This window comes from Palaemon carinicauda, chromosome 35 (assembly GCF_036898095.1).
Source record: "Palaemon carinicauda isolate YSFRI2023 chromosome 35, ASM3689809v2, whole genome shotgun sequence".
Lineage (NCBI taxonomy): Eukaryota > Metazoa > Arthropoda > Malacostraca > Decapoda > Palaemonidae > Palaemon > Palaemon carinicauda.
Genome location: NC_090759.1, coordinates 55,839,500 through 55,857,050, shown reverse-complemented (window position 1 = coordinate 55,857,050; position 17,551 = coordinate 55,839,500). Strand labels below are relative to the sequence as shown.

The window sequence follows — 17,551 nt, the reverse complement described above, 5'->3', positions numbered from 1 at the left end:
GGAATCCTAAACTTATAAAATTTAAAAAATATGGGTTTCCCCAATTATTTGCATCAGAGAATTTCAAAGTACAGTACAGTACCTATAAACACACCAGGAACACTTCTTATTTAGGAATATTGTGCTGTAGTAAATATTTAACAACAGTAGTGACCTGTTCCATCCCAACCAACTACAAAGGCTCCCCGGGATAGAAATAGCCTTGGCTACAAGCTCCTTCTACAAAGCCATGGAGGGTCTACCTGAAAGACCTAATAAAGGCCAAGGTAGGTCAAACCCATTGTCAGCAGTTAGCACGGAGACTGGTGAAGAGTTGCTTCCGAAAGGGTGAAGCATATGGGGAAGCCAATTGAGACACCACTTGCCACCAAAACCTGTAGATCTGAGGGCTCCGCTAATAAATGCACACTCCCCAGGCCAGGTACTGAACTAAGGGGTGGAGGAAGCAAATGCACGCACTTTGGAGATGGAAGCAGCAAAAGACTTCAGTGTCTAAAGCATTGCCAAGGCAAGACACCGGTGAAGGTTTAGCTCGCTTCTTTTCCTTCAGGGTGTATGCCTGCCACGGGACAAGACGCTACAACCTGCACTAGGTGCATGGCGATGATTGCAAACAATTGTATTCACCCCTACAAGAAGCATATGTTGTATGTATCTACAGCTGGTTTACTCATAAACCAGTTGCAGCAGCCATCCTTTCCCTGCCAAGTACGAATGTCTTGCTCAACTTCCTTAACACAAGTGAACAAACCAGCATTCACTTCCTGCAAAAAAATAATATGTTCAATTAGGAGCTGACAGTACATGTGTGTACTCATTAGCAGCTGAAACAAAAGGGAAATTTTCAGGCTGGAGGGAGGGGCACCCCTTCTTGTTAAACTACTCTTAATGACTATCTCCAGCTTGCAATGAAACAACCTCCATATGAAGGACAATGGTTTGTACGTTGCATAGGAACAAACTTGAATAACAGTATACTAAAAAATCTCTAATACATCCTCAATTAAGAGCTAACTAGCACTTGTCATAATTCGAAACTGGAATCATCAAGCGAGAAGGATATGTCTAACACGGTCATTAGCCATGGGTAAACTGAAGTTAAGTGTCCCCAATTGTTCATCATTACCATATAGAAGAAATAAGAAATAGAAGGGTGAGACTGAAAAAGAGAAAATGAGAAATTTTACATTTTTAGAATAGACTTCGAGAAGTAGCTAGCCTGAAGTAAAAAGCCACATCAACCTCAGGTATGTATAGAATCAATTAATTTTATTATTAGAATAATATTGTTCCAGGATCTATATCTAAAAATAAAATCAATGAAATATTTATTTACAAATTTCAACTTTACAGTATAAATTCAATAAATACTTTTTACAAACTGTACATTTGTACATTTGCATACCTACATAAAAAGTAGTAAAAATCACAAACACAACTTACATGAAACAAGCAATTATAAAAAACATAAAATAATCCTCTTTGAATAACACAAACCCTCAAGCCACTGGGTAACAAAATATTTGTCAGTACTGTTCTTGGTACCTTATGACTTATGAAATATCTTGGGTATACAGTACACTATTGTCTCCTTTACAAAGTCTTCACTGCTATTAAAAATCTAAATCATTATTGTATAAGATCTAGTAAATTACAAAATACTATAATATTAATAAAGCTAATTCAGTAGCACTGGTATAAACCAATATAAATTTTTGTACATAAAGAAAAACATTATTCATGAACACTAGCTTAAGTAATTTCTTTATAAAAATTAAAATACAGTACTGTACTGTATTATGCTAACGTCGAAATGTAATATATTGTATTTCAAAAGAGGTAATAATACTTGAAGCTTTCATTAATATAATGGGAAAGGAAGCAACAAATAAATTAACAGTTCTTGCTTGACCAAGATTTCCAAAGTCAGTGAAGTTGAAGGAAATATAACAAGTTGTTTTAACTTAAATACTGTTCGGGTAAAAGAATAAAATAAGGTTTCATCGGTAAAAAAATTAACCAAAGGATTGGGGGAAGTGCCTTGGTATATATATGTATAATGTACTGGAAAATTTCATTACCTTACCTATGTACTCAGAGTATTATTCTCGCATGGATGCCAAGCTGGAACTTTCTATCTTCTATATAAGAAGCACTGAAGTATTTCGCGGGCATATACAAAAAACTGATGAAAAAGAATTAGTTTCTGTCAATGGAGATCTATTTTTCATACATCTATTCAGAATAAAAGTTGTAAGCATTACAGATGTATACAAGACGCTAGAAGACAGTGTTACTTTGGATATGACACTTTTGAGAATTTCCTCAAACTAAATTTCAATTTAATGCATTTACATGTTTTAGAATGAGACTTGACTGATGATGACAATGTAAATATACTGTAATGAAAATGATAAATGAATCTTAATTTTAAATTTGAGACCAACTAATTGGTCAATACTATGGCATTCATTGGGTAGTTCTATGCAAGACTCTATAATCTAGTAACTTAAATAAAAATGAGATTTATTTTTTCAACAAGAGGTTTTTCTTTTTTAGATGCTACAGTATTTATAGTAGGTATCCTGGTGCAGGTTAACATTATTACAGGAAAAGAATCCAAGAGAATGTCATGGGAGTGATCCCATTTTACCCAAGTCTAAGAAGATATCTCTCACTTATAAACAATATCTGGACCAGCCAGGAATACATAATGCTAACTCTTATTGAAATTATGACTAATGGATAATTTAAACTATTCAGGACATTAATGTGAATTTGCAAAGTAAACTGTTCAATGTAAATAATGCAAATACCAAGTGACCTACTATTTACAATTAGTAAGTTGACCAAAAAGATATAACTTGTCTTGCACAAACATTACAAAAAGTATTATACGAAGAGCTTTATATACAGTACTTCATGTGTGGTCACAATTCTTTTATATTTTATTCACACAGCCATTAAATGTAAACCACAGACAACTGATCCCTTACCAAAATGATCCGATTTCAACAACAGCCTTTTAAGGAATGCTTACAACGATTTATTAACAAAAAGGACAAAAACTATTTTATGAACCTGAAAGACTTACAGTAATTGGTTCGCAAAGGAACCTTAACAGACTAGAAGTAGCTCTTAAAAGCTCTCGGTAACTTTTAGTGACTTAACTGTCTAGCAACAGACAAATGATAAACACAATACTCAAGTGCATGACTGATCAATATTAAGAAAAAAAAATACTGAAGATTGATTGATCAATATTATTAAGAAAAAAGTACTGGAGATTTTCTTGGTTTCTGGGGGTAGCATTTCAGTATACAGTGTACATACATACTGTATGCAATGCATAAATAATAAGCCTGGTATCTTGTATGCAAATGGTTGTCTTATGGCACAGTATTTCCACCTGCTTCATGCACTTCTGAAAAGTAATAAGTTTCACAATCTTGCTACATAAAGTATAAAAAGCAAAATTTCATCAATGCATAAAATATCTGCACAATACTCCAAAACTCAATTCTGTTCCCCCAAAAAGTAACTAAGATTTTTCTGATTCATATATGAACTACACAAAGCCATGCTACTGTATATAAAGAAAATTTAAACTTCATTACGTACTATTCAATTTTTACACGTAAACAAAATTAGAAAAATTTACATCGAACATTACAACAAAATATGTTAAGGTATGCACTGACTATGCTACAGTATTGGCATAAGCTGCTGTAAAAATTTCTCATTATTTTTGGATTAATTTTTATTCTAAATTGTCACTAATTGGGGTATGCACTCAACAGTTTTAAGATGTTCACAAATAAATAATAAAACCAATTCTATTGCAAAATCTAAAACCTTTTACAGACAAAATACAGTACTGAAAATAAGCATTCATTTTCATATACCATAGTACTGTATTGTCTGCCTTCCACGCAACAATAATTCAGCTTCCAATACACCTCAGCATACTAGTATGGGATTTCTTGTGAGAGCTTGAATGGACCCCCTTATTTTGTGTCAGTCATGTAAGAATCGGCAACATCCACCTCAGCTTACATGTAAAGTTTATAAAGATTGGTCCATTGATTAGAATACAGTACCTACAAGTATCAAAATTCACAGGCATTGGCAGGCTGCCCTTGGATTCTACTACTGTACTGTATTTCTGAACATTTCTCTGTACTTCCAGTCTTCAGAACCTCTAGATAAGAGTCACATTTCTTCAGTGGCCACAGTGCCACATCTCACACCCATAATCCAGGAAGAAGCATTATTTATATATGATGACACCAGTACCAATGTGTTAATATTTTTCTTAAGAGGCCTCTGTCTAGTAAAGCTCTCAGGGTTAAAGATTACCTGTGTCCGACTATACCAGAGAAGGATATTTTGTCTTTTTCAGATTCCCCTACATTTACAGCTCATTACTGTAAATTTTTCTGTTACAGGCAAGTCTACAACTGTTTCCTCTGTCCATGGCTTCTGCTGGTGTTTTGTCTTTCAGCACAAATTTACTGGAGTATGTGGACTGCTTCTCTGTGATGGAAGGGACAATAAATAGTCAGCTTTGGTCACTTAATGGGCCTTTGGTAAATGAGTTACTAAATATGCTGTAGGTATAGCTTTTACTATTCCTCACTTTCAGCCCCCCCCCCCCTCCTTATTTTGCATAATGTTACTGTCATTCCTAGAAATAATAAATACAGGAGTAGTTACTCAACCTTTTTACAAGGTTTTATATATATATAGGAGGCTGTTTTCATGATTTAATGTTTTTTCATCAAGGCTAATAGTCAAGGAAGGTCATATTCTTTTTGTGAAGAGAGATCTTTGTCATTATCAGAATTTTCATCCCTCAACATTTAGGCCCTTAGAAGGGGTAATTCACTTCCTCTGAGAGCACTCTGGAGGTTATTCACTTCCTGTGAGAGGAAATAAGACTAGATATGCATGAGACTTTTTGCAACAATATGCCACTATAGATTATAATTCTTAACCAGCAAACATTGTCATGAAAAAAAGCTTTCACAGGCCAAAAATCTATCATAAGCAAATAAAAACATTAGTAAAAGTTATCAGTATTTAGAAAAAACAATTATAGGTACTATAAGTAAAAAGCCAAAGTAGTATACTAATCCAAGACCTTGAAGTCTAGCCAGTTATATATTGGTTAAATTAAAGATATGGGTGCTCAACCTGTTAATTGCCTCAAAAGGAGAAAATTATTTTACATATTCACTATAACTGCAGAATTAATTTCAAAATAAAGAATGTATAAAAACAAGACTAGGATTGATATCAAAAGTTATTTGAGACTTAAGGAGGAGACTAATTATGTACAGTAAACTGCTAATTACATGTGAAATTTCATTGTTAGACTGAAAGGATTACAAGAGAATGTACATAATTGTAAATTATCTCTACCAAACCCCCATATAGCAAAATGTAACCTTTAAAAAAGTAATTTTTATTTTTTCTAGCTTTCTACACGTCCTTTAAAATAGATGTTTTCAGTAGTCATGGAATAGCCAATGAATCATTAAAAAAATAACTGGTTAAAGGCAGGTGGCACGAGGGGGAAGCCCTGCCCATCAGCCTGCCAAAGAATAACACCTTTTGTCCTTAGGCCATGGCCTGAGAATAGTTGTAAATTGTTTCTATGCATATACCAACCTTTTGTTCTTTAAAACGGTGAGATTCACTTATTTGTGTGAAAGTCCCTTAAACATGTTATCCTTCCTGATCTCATATGGGAATAAGGAGGGTGACTTCAACAACCTCCTAACAGCTAATCATAGGGATGTAGAAGCTGTGGGCTTCCATCAGTACTGTAATGGATTAAAACGAAGCCAGTACTAAACAGAAAACCAACTGTAACTCCAAAACAGAGATGGAGTTGGCAATGTCAAACCAGATACATAAAAGAGATGTGTTTAGTAAGACACAAAACTCATCCTTCACTTTTCCAAGAGGATGAAGTCTGCAAGGTGCTCACCAGCATCAAATGTCTTGATGTTCAACCTGCATGTAAATGTTGCAGCTTCTGCATCCCCTTAAGAGGGGAATATGAAAAAGGTAGAAGATCCAATCATTCTACCACTCCTCGAGACACACTTAAAGTGTTATCTTGAATAGAATGCACACGGATGCACACTTAACATGGTACTGTACTTTAGATGGGATGCACACTTAACATGATACCTTAGATGAGATGCGTACTGTCATAGGAGGTACCTGGGAGTGCTACACAATTACTGACCAGCCACCTTAGGGCCTATGAAAAATTGGTCCAAGGGTCTGTAGGCAAAAAATGTAATATATAGAGGGGTAAAGGTAGTCCATCTTCAGACCCATTTTCTGCTTCAAGTATTCTAACAGGAAAACTGAAAGGCTATTGACATGGCTAAGCTTGTGAGTTCTTACTTGAGATAGCAGAGATACATACTGATGAAAGTTCCATCTACAATCAAGCAGGCTCACTAACCCAGAAGGGACAATGTCTGGCCACTTCCTTCTTGTTCCTGCTGTCGTTAATGATAAGGTATCGACACAAGTGACACCAGTCAACTCTGCGTCAACTTACACATAGAGATAGGATCCAGAAAGTCCTACACTGGTGTTCGACTGGTACGGGATCTTTGTCACACAATCTCTGAGACGAAGGCCACAGGACCCTTTCCCTAAAAAATTTGACTTCATGAAGAGCCTGAAACTCTCCTACCCTGCCAATATAGAGAAGAGCGAGTCTGTCTTGAGGTAATAATCCCTACGATGCCCTTCTAAGGTTAGCAGTAGGCATGTACATCAGTGCCCTGAGGATAAGGAATGTCCCACCCCAGGATCTAAGTTTAAGGATAGGCAAAACAGCTCAAGGCTCCTCACAGAGAGAGAGAGAGAGAGAGAGAGAGAGAGAGAGAATGTGTGTGTGTTAGACTTTGTTTGTGTTTGCGTGTGTGTGTGTTAGACTTTGTTTGTGTTTGTGTGTGTTAGACTTTGTTTGTCAACACCCGCATTTGAGTGCTCTATAAACTTTTTCGATTATTTAGGAGATACAAAGATCTACATCACCTAGAATAGACTGAAAGCTGCGGTAGGGCTAAGTGATCAGTGCTGTGACATTAGTGTGTTTAAGAGTTTTTGAACTTTATTTAGGATTAAAAATCTTGTTCACTTGGCCATACCTCTAGGTTTCGTTTTTCTAAACTGCGCATGCGCAGTGCAATATGTATGGCATGGTTATCCTCGTCATGGCTACGTCACTGTACCAGAGAAACGAACTCGGATACAGTTGTTGTTAAAACAACAGTTGCTAATGACTATGGAATTCTCGGGAACTGGTACTCTTGCTGGTGTTGAGGAGGACCTTGCTTTAAGTGATGATAATGCTGAGGATCACCTGATTACCCAGGAACAATAGCCATGACTTGCCTCTACTAAATCTCATAAGTTGATCCCTGCTGGTGCAATCATTAGCCTGATGGATCACACCCCTTTCTCCAACAAACGACGTACGAAGCATGATTCAGATAGCAGTAATAAACCATCATCCCATTCTGCTTAAACTACAAAGTGGGATGCTGCTTCCTCTCAAAGAAAAGTTCTAAATTATTCCCTGCCTCAACCTGCTTTTCAGAGTATATCTACCATGGCTACAAAATCTGTTCTCCCTACCTTTGCTCCATGTGCTGAACACATAAAGCTCCTATTTCAAGACAATCCAGGGGTTAATGTGAAGCTTCACTGGCTATCAGAATTTACCAAGATGTTCAGCCTCAATCAGGAATTGGCCGAAGTTAAAATGTCTGTGGTCACTTCTCGATTTGTATACATATCGAGGCATCGCCTGAATATCATAAATAGGGTCAAGGGTGGTGAGATTCTGTCACTTGTGTTAGATGTTCAGGATGCTGTAAACAGACCCCGTAAGTTCCTTACATATCTCATCACTCAATATCCTGTGATGTAGACCCTTCACTAGTTAAGGAACTGACAGGAGTGTACACTGTGCGTCGCTTCCTACAGGATGGTAAGTCCATCAATCGTATTGTTATTACTTGGAGCAACCCGGAACCACCCCTGCCTTATGTTAACTTCTCCTTCCTCCCTTGTCAACCGTCATGTGAACTACACAGAATGCCAGACAAAAAGCCGTAGTGCTTCAAATGCTGGGGTATGGGTCACATCCCACTATACTGTGCTGCCCCTGAAAAGTACAGTATGTATTTTGTGCTGGTAAGCATGACAGTAGGACCTGCCCTCATCGCCCCTCTGTACCACCTACAGTGTTTGACACAGCTTCAGCATCAACATCACGCTCATTACCTCTACCTACACCAGACGCCTCGCAATGGATATGCCCAAGATGTGATGAGCCTGGAGTCTATGTGTGGCATGGCTGTGCCAGACGATCATGCACTGCATTGAACCAGCATATTACACAACAGCTTTCACCGCCATAAATATAACCCACCATTACTGCCTCCTCACAAGTGTCTACACTTCATAATGCTGTAGATGTCTTCAAGTCTCGGTGTGACTCCCTTACATCACGTTTTGAAGCCATTGAATCTCGTTTAGAGAGCATGGACACTCGCATCAACAGTCTCGTAGCCTCCTTTGACCATTTAACTTCTAAATTTGCTACTAATGACACCACACTACAATCTCTCATTGAAGCTCAGCAGGTTATCACATCAGTTACTACACTCACTGAGAAACTTTACTCACTTGCTGCACATCTTATGAGTGTTACTAATCCCCATACAGGACCTTTTCCACGTGATACACCACCAATTCATACCCGTGTTACCACTGACTCTTTGTCTTGTCGCCGTTCTTCCAAGGGACATATTCGCTAAACAAGTGAAGCTTAATATCATCTAGTGGAATGCCTGTGGTATTACAAACTGGGCAAAACTTTCTGCACTTACGGGAATTGTACGTAGTCACCACACAGATGTTATTCTAATTCAGGAAGCTTTTGTTGGTATTGCTCAGCCATGGGAAGAAGCTCCTTCGCTCACTGACTATGTGTCCTATGTCCATTTAGTAAGAAAAGGCCTCGTCATCTATATACGCACTTCAATCCAGCATAGACTTTTCCTAAACTCCGAGGATGAAGATACAACATTTCAACTATTTAAGATTACTGTTAGTGGAAGCACCATACAACTGTGCGATGTATATACAGCAACAAGTAGGATAAATACAGCCAAGCTTCCAGACCCAACCCTCCGTAGTATAGTTTACATGGGAGATTTTAATGCCCGTCATCCAGATTTGGGAGATCTAGCTTGCACTGTAAACTGCAACAGGAACCTACTTCTAGGATACATTGGTCAAAATCAACTGACCCGCTGGGACACTGGTGGATCTACGCACGCACGAGGTGGTACTTTGGATCACATCTTTACCTGTTGACTTGTATCTTTCCGAGTCAAGTGTGTGATGGTTCCTAGGCTCTTCTCTGATCACATTGGTCTCAGCATCCATTATTCCCTTACACGATCGCACTTGCATCACAATTCCGCCTAAGTACCAACCTACGTACATCTCATATAGGACTAACCTCCCTACATTTGACCTCCACTGTCCTGAGAAACTTTACTCCTTACTTGTTAGTACCACACATGCTTCCACACACGATACATCAGGAAGTCACATATCGGGCATCGTGTTGGTGCCATGACACTGGATAATCGAATTTCTTAGGCAGAGAAGGCAATGGATGATGGCCTAGCCTTTATGAGAAAAACCAAGTCCTGAGACTCTGCACCAGTATCAACTTTCAAGGGATGTTCTAGTTGCTCTACAACACTGTGTAAAAACAGATTCCTGGCACAAATTAAGACACCATCAAACAAGCATCGGTTCCATGTGGCATCTCATCAACAGGATTATTATTATTATTATTATCATTATTAGCCAAGCTACAACCCTAGTTGGAAAAGCAAGATGCTATAAGCCCAAGGGCTCCAATAGGGAACAATAGCCCAGTGAGGAAAGGAAATAAGGAAATAAATAAATGATGAGAATAAATTAACAATAAATTCTAAAAACGGTAACAGAGTCAAAACCGATATGTCCTATATAAACTATTAACAACGTCAAAAACAGATATGTCATATATAAACTATAAAAAGACTCATGTCAGCCTGGTCAACATAAAAAAATTTGCTCCAACTTTGAACTTTTGAAGTTCTACCGATTCAACTACCCGATTAGGAAGATCATTCCACAACTTGGTAACAGCTGGAATAAAACTTCTAGAATACTGTGTAGTATTGAGCCTCATGATGGAGAAAGCCTGGCAATTAGAATTGACTGCTTGCCTAGTATTACGAACAGGATAGAATTGTCCAGGGAGATCTGAATGTAAAGGATGGTCAGTTATATGAAAAATCTTATGTAACATGCATAATGAACTAATTGAAAGACGGTGCCAAAGATTAATATCTAGATCAGGAATAAGAAATTTTCAATATTTAACTTAGCCGGTGATTATATAAGCTGCAACTCTGTTGCTCGACAGAAAACTCTACGTTAAAAATCCGCCAGCGATCGCTATGCAGGTAGGGGGTGTACTTCAACAGCGCCATCTTTCGTGCAGGTACTCAGTACTCAATGTAAACAAAGAACTCAATTTTCTCTCTGTCGGGCTACCGGCAAGACCTACTAATTCGCTGTTGCTAACTGGATTTGTTTTCACAACTATTTGGTGAAGTACACTATTCTAGTTTTGAGCTTTCGCTATGCAGGTGTTTTATCTTCATCTCAAAACTTGAACTCGTTTTGGATAGATTTAATTATGGTGACAAAGAGAGTATGGACTTTCTTTCACTTTTAAATGGCCGACCCTTCCCTTAGACGGAAGTGTGTTTAGGCTTTTAGTAATTTTCTTATCACGTTATAGATCTATATATTTTATATCTCTCCGCCTTTATTAGGCCTCTTCGATTAACTTTCCATTTATTATAAACATATAAAAATAAATTTTAATGTTTTGTTTTTATGCGACCTTTCCTGATAGTAGGCGGTCCTAACTTGGAACCGAAGTTAATCAACGTTGAGCCCGTTATATCGTATTTAGCTTTAAAAGAATTTAAAACTTTTTAAATGTAATGTTTTATGAAAGAATTTCTTTGATAGTCTTCGTACTGTTTTCAAAGATGAACTAACGTTTAGTTTTTTAGGCTGCGCAGTTGTTGACGTTCAGGACGTTCAACATGCGCTCTATCGTTACGATAGAGAGAGAGTGTATCACGGTTTCACTTTGCAGTAAGAGTAAATCGATTCTGAGGTTTTGTTCATTCTTTCTTAGCTTAAATGTTTTAAATTCTAATTTAAAGGAACTTTTTATTTGAAAAACCTTTCAGTTTTTCCTTTATTCAAATAACATGTTTTTTTTGACGATATATAATTGGGCTCTTCTCTTAGGTGCGAAATCAAGAGAGAAAGAGAGAGAGAGATAGAGACGGAGGGAGAGAGAGGAGAGAAAACGTTCCGTTCAAGCGGGTAACGTTGTTCTTGTGTTACTCTCGTCCCTAGTCTCTGTACGGGGAGGAAGGATAAAACGTTTTTAGGTTTTTATTCTCGTCCCCAGGCTATGTGCGGTGAGAGATTGGAAACGTAGTTTATATGAACTAGTGTTTAGTCTCTTTCCCAGCCACTGAATTTTTTATCTTAAAATATGTTTTCTGTTTTTTGCTGGTATTAATGAGCTGCATTATACGACTGATTTCGCAATTACTACCTTTTAATGAAGGGTAGAATTGCGTGTTTCAGGTAGAAATCAGTAAAAGTTTCGATTTCAGTGAAATAAGTGCAAAACAGAAAATCGAAGTGATAAAGTGATATGCGCAAAGTGTTACAGTGTTGCGTCCGAGGGTTCGTCTGTTCGTGCCTGTCGTTCACCTAGTCCGGGACCTCTTACAAGCTCCCAAGCCCAGGGGAGAAGTAATGTCGAACGACTTATGGGTTCGAGAGGCCTTGATCAACGAACAGACGTTTCCCTCTATGGTATCGGGTGTATCTTACCAAGATCTCCCCTACCATAAGACGAGAGAGACGTTTTTTTCTCCTCGTCATCCGAAGGCTTTTCGCATAAGAAACCTGTCACAAGGTTTCGAAGCCCTTAAGCAAAAGTCAGTCCTTTCAGGACAGGTCCAGCGTCCTGGTTACAGCCATTAGGACAGCTCTGACCCTATGCAGTCATCGGATAACTGCTCGCCGCCTAACAAAAGCGTAACACAGACTCCGAAAGTCTTTTTTTTTGTAGGCAAAGTGTTGCGGTCACAGACGTTACTCTCGTCTATTACCACAACCATTTCCGTTGATCCTTAAGGGGTTGTATGGCAAAACATGCAGTATATGCTTGCCTCCCTTATGGAAGACTATTCTGCCGATTAGTCTGTTGAGTCTAGCCGTTTATCTCATCGATATCCTGGCTTTCAGCCAACCTAACGTTCCTTTGTGCTTACTGTTGACGTTGGCGTAGCTTAGTCACGTCAGTCAGGTTGTTTAGAACCACACTCGATGCGGTCTTGTGTGGTTTTTCAGCCGCATTTGGACGTTAGGCCACTGGCTGATGCTCCTGTTGACGTTCTAGACGTTCACTAACAATCGGAGTTGACTTGTTTTGACGCTGTGCGTCAACCTCCGCATTCTAGAGTTGTTTTGACTGCTCAGTCTAGGCAGTCAAAGCAGTCTCGAGTGGACGCTGAACGTCCTCACGCACCTGTTGTGGTTGACAGTTCAGTTGTTGACAGTTCACAGACTGTCAAGCAGTTACATGACGTTGCGTTCTGGTCCGCTACTAATGCACCAGTGAGAGACTCAGCTTTTATCGGACAAGGTTCCTGTAGATGAGGAAATTGCTGTTCTCCCTCCTACTGATATTCCCTTGAGGACTCTGTCAGATGGAGAGGAGCCTTAAGCTGCTTAGCCTCCTATGGACTTTAATTAAATCATGATGATTTTTTTAAGGATCTTCGTCCGGATCTTGTAACTGCTGCTCCTCGTTCGCCTAAACGTCAGAACTTACACTAGGCCTAGCTACTTCGAAGCCGTTGTTTTTAAGCTAGTGCTCTCTCGCTCTCCTAGAGAGCGTTACGTTGGCTAGGCGACTGGTTTTTCACCAGGAGGAGTTTGGGGGATACAGCCTTTGCTTTCCCTTCTTTTAAACTGGTTTATAGAGCGAGAGTCTGATATGACACGAGAGAAGTTCTCGGCTTGGGAGCTCATGCCTCTGCCCAGATAGACTTCTCAATTCTGGTAGACTCTCCCTGGCGCCTAGCCAGGAGACGCTCCAAGTTGTTTACAGGTCAACTTCTCAGCTGTTGTCGAGCCTTTGAAGTTTTGCTGTACTATTATGTCACGCATAACAAGGCTTTCAGGGATGGTAAACGGTTCCGCCTCAGTCGCTAACCCCGTCTGTTGCCACACCTGCTCCCGTAGACCCTAAATGGGCTTTGCTGCAAGACATGCAGTCCAAGCTTGCGTTCTTGATAGAGGACTTAAATGCGGAGAAGAACCTTCTGGCCAACAACCTTCCAACCGGTCGGTTGTGCGCCCTGTTGACGCTGAGGTAACCTACTCGCGTCTGCCAGTTGAGGTGGTTCCTCCACCGATGCGACCCAGTGTGGGTTGCCAGCCGCACGTTGACGTTAAGCGACGCTCGGAGGTGGTTGTTGACGTTCAGGACGTTCAACAACCAGCAGAGGTGACTTGTTGTGACGCAGTGCGTCAACCTCAGCAACCCGGTAGGGTGTTGACTGCACAACCCAGACGGTCTAGACAGTTTCGGGTTGACGCTGTGCTTCCTCGTGCACCCATGGTTGTTGACAGTTCACAGACTGTGCAGCAGTTCCATGATATTGCGTCCGGCTCCGTCACGCATCCACCAGTGCGACCGGATTCAGCGAGTCAGACGTTGCCCACTCCGTTGCCGTTTCCTCATCAGTTTTGGATGAGGAACCCTCTGATGAGGACGTTGCTGAACAAGACGATCAGCCCCCAGCCCTGCTATCCATCCAGAAGATGCTGAAGAAGGAACGCTGCTCAGTCAGGCTGTGGATGAGTCTGGTAGGGACGCTGTCATCCGTGGATCAATTTGTGTCACTAGGAAGACTACACCTCCGTCCTCTTCTATACCATCTAGCTTTTCACTGGAAAAAGGACAAGACGCTAGAAGCGGTCTCGATCCCGGTTTCCGAAAAGATAAAGTCTTGTCTGACTTGGTGAAAGGACTATATCAACCTAAGAGAGGGTCTTCCCCTGACTGTTCAGACTCCCAACCACGTTCTCTTCTCGGACGCATCGGACGTAGGCTGGGGTGCGACATTAGACGGTCGGGAATGCTCGGGAATATGGAACTCGAGTCAAAGGACAATGCATTTCAACTGCAAGGAGCTACTGGCAGTACGTCTGGCCTGGAAAAGCTTCAGGTCTCTCCTTCAAGGCAAAGTGGTGGAGGTGAACTCGGACAACACCACGGCTTTGGCGTACATCTCCAAGCAAGAAGGGACCTACTCTCTGACGTTGTACGAGATCGCAAGGGACCTCCTCACCTGGTCAAAAGGTCTAGACATATCACTAGTAACGAGGTTCATCCAAGGCAACTTGAATGTCATGGCAGATTGTCTCAGTCAGAAGGGACAAATAATTCCAACATAATGGACCCTCCACAAGGATGTATGCAAGAGACTTTGGGCCACCTGGGGCCAGCCAACGATAGATATCTTCGCAACCTCGATGACCAAGAGGCTCCCAATATTTTGCTCACCAATCCCGGACCCAGCAGCAGTTCATATAGATGCCTTTCTCCTAGATTGGTCACATCTAGATCTATATGCATTCCCTCCGTTCAAGATTGTCAACAAGGTACTGCAGAAGTTCGCCTCTCACGAAGGGACAAGGTTGACGCTAGTTGCTTCCCTCTGGCCCGCGAGAGAATGGTTCACCGAGGTACTTCGATGGCTAGTAGACGTTCCCAGAACACTTCCCCTAAGGGTGGACCTTCTACGTCAGCCACACGTAAAGAAGGTACACCAAGGCCTCCACGCTCTTCGTCTGACTGCCTTCAGACTATCGAAAGATTCTCGAGAGCTAGAGGCTTTTCGAAGGAGGCAGCCAGAGCGATTGCTAGAGCAAGGAGAACATCCACCCTTAGAGTCTACCAATCGAAGTGGGAAATCTTCCGAAACTGGTGCAAGTCAGTATCCGTATCCTCGACCAGTACCTCTGTAACTTAAATAGCTGACTTCCTCTTATATCTGAGGAAAGAACGATCTCTTTCAGCTCCCGCTATCAAGGGTTACAGAAGCATGTTGGCATCAGTCTTCCGTCACTGAGGCTTAGATCTTTCCAACAATAAAGATCTACAGGACCTCCTTAAGTCTTTTGAGACCACGAAGGAGCGTCGTTTGGTTACACCTGGTTGGAATTTAGACGTGGTACTAAGATTCCTTATGTCAGACAGGTTCGAACCGCTACAATCAGCCTCCCTGAAAGATCTCACCTTAAAGACTCTTTTCCTGGTATGCTTAGCCACAGCTAAAAGAGTCAGTGAGATTCATGCCTTCAGCAAGAACATCGGATTCTCATCCGAAACGGCTACATGTTCTACAACTTGGTTTTCTAGCCAAAAACGAGCTGCCTTCTCGGCCTTGGCCAATATCGTTCGATATTCCAAACTTATCGTATGGTTGGAAATGAACTAGAAAGAGTCTTGTGCCCTGTAAGAGCTCTTAAGTTCTATTTAAAACGAACTAAACCTTTACGAGGCCCGTCTGAAGCTTTATGGTGTTCAGTTAAGAAACCATCTTTGCCTATGTCAAAGAATGCTTTATCCTATTTTATCAGAATGTTAATACGAGAAGCTCATTCCCATCTGAATGAGGAAGACCAAGCTTTGCTGAAGGTAAGGACACACGAAGTTAGAACTGTCGCAACTTCCGTGGCCTTTAAACAAAATAGATCTCTGCAAAGTATAATCGACGCAACCTATTGGAAAAGCAAGTCAGTGTTCGCGTCTTTTTATCTTAAGAATGTCCAGTCTCTTTACGAGAACTGCTACACTCTGGGACCATTCGTAGCAACGAGTGCAGTAGTGGGTGAGGGCTCAACCACTACAATTCCCTAATTCCATAACCTTTTTAATCTTTCTCTTGAAATGTTTTATTATTGTTTTTGGGTTGTCCGGAAGGCTAAGAAGCCTTTCGCATCCTACTTGATTTGGCGGGTGGTCAAAGTCATTTCTTGAGAAGCGCCTAGATTAGAGGTTTTGATGAGGTCCTGTTGTATGGGTTGCAACCCTTGATACTTCAGCTCCTAGGGGTCGCTCAGCATCCTAAGAGGATCGCGAGGCTCCGTAAGGAAGACGTACTTAAAAAGGCAGAGTAATTGTTCAAGTCGACTTCCTTACCAGGTACTTATTTATTTTAAGTTTGTTATTTTGATAACTGCTAAAATAAAATAAAAAATCCTTAGCTCATAATAATGTAAACATTTATTGCTGGTCTCTACCCACCCCCCTGGGTGTGAATCAGCTTATATAATCACCGGCTAAGTTAAATATTGAAAAATGTTATTTTTATAATAAAATAAATTTTTGAATATACTTACCCGGTGATTATATATTAAAGGACCCTCCCTTCCTCCCCAATAGAGACGCAGTGGACCGAGGAGAAAATTGAGTTCTTTGTTTACATTGAGTACTGAGTACCTGCACGACAGATGGCGCTGTTGAAGTACACCCCCTACCTGCATAGCGATCGCTGGCGGATTTTTAACGTAGAGTTTTCTGTCAAGCAACAGAGTTGCAGCTTATATAATCACCGGGTAAGTATATTCAAAAATTTATTTTATTATAAAAATAACATTTTAATAGACCGTAAGTTTCTGTCCAACAAATTAATTTGAGAATCAGCAGCTGAACACCAGACAGGAGAACAATACTCAAAACAAGGTAGAATGAAAGAATTAAAACACTTCTTCAGAATAGATTGATCACCAAAAATCTCGGAAGACTTTCTCAATAAGCCAATTTTTTGTGCAATTGAAGAAGACACAGACCTAATGTGTTTCTCAAAAGTAAATTTGGTGTCGAGAATCACACCTAAAATTTTAAAAGTCATACAAATTTAAAGAAACATTATCAATACTGAGATCCGGATGTTGAGGAGCCACCGTCCTTGACCTACTTACAATCATACTTTGAGTTTTGTTAGGATTCAACTTCATGCCCCATAATTTACACCATGCACTAATTTTAGCTAAATCTCTATTAAGGGATTCACCAACCGCAGATCTACATTCAGGGGATGGAATTGATGCAAAGAGTAGCATCATCTGCATATGCAACAAGCTTGTTTTCTAGGCCAAACCACATGCCATGTGTATATAGTATGAAAAGTAATGGGCCAAGAACACTACCCTGTGGAACACCAGATATCACATGTTTTTCTATAATTTCATGCTTCAGTTCTAATGAAAGCATTGACTTCTTCCTTTTCTCACTACTACTACTACCGAAACTAAGCTTCTTAGGACC

General features: G+C 40.1%; 1 protein-coding gene across 4 annotated transcripts in view; it reads right to left on the bottom strand.

Annotated features, from left to right (window-relative positions):
- Positions 1–1,316: 1,316 nt before the first annotated feature.
- Positions 1,317–17,551, bottom strand: part of LOC137627750 (sphingomyelin phosphodiesterase-like) — a 270,093-nt gene continuing 253,858 nt past the window's right edge. For 3 of the 4 annotated variants that reach the window (XM_068359027.1, XM_068359028.1, XM_068359024.1), the window contains exon 14: positions 1,317–3,424. The gene's annotated coding sequence lies outside the window, so the exon portion shown is untranslated. Of the gene's footprint in view, positions 3,425–3,948; positions 4,537–17,551 lie in introns of those variants that run through there. The other variant, XM_068359026.1, reaches the window with a different exon arrangement.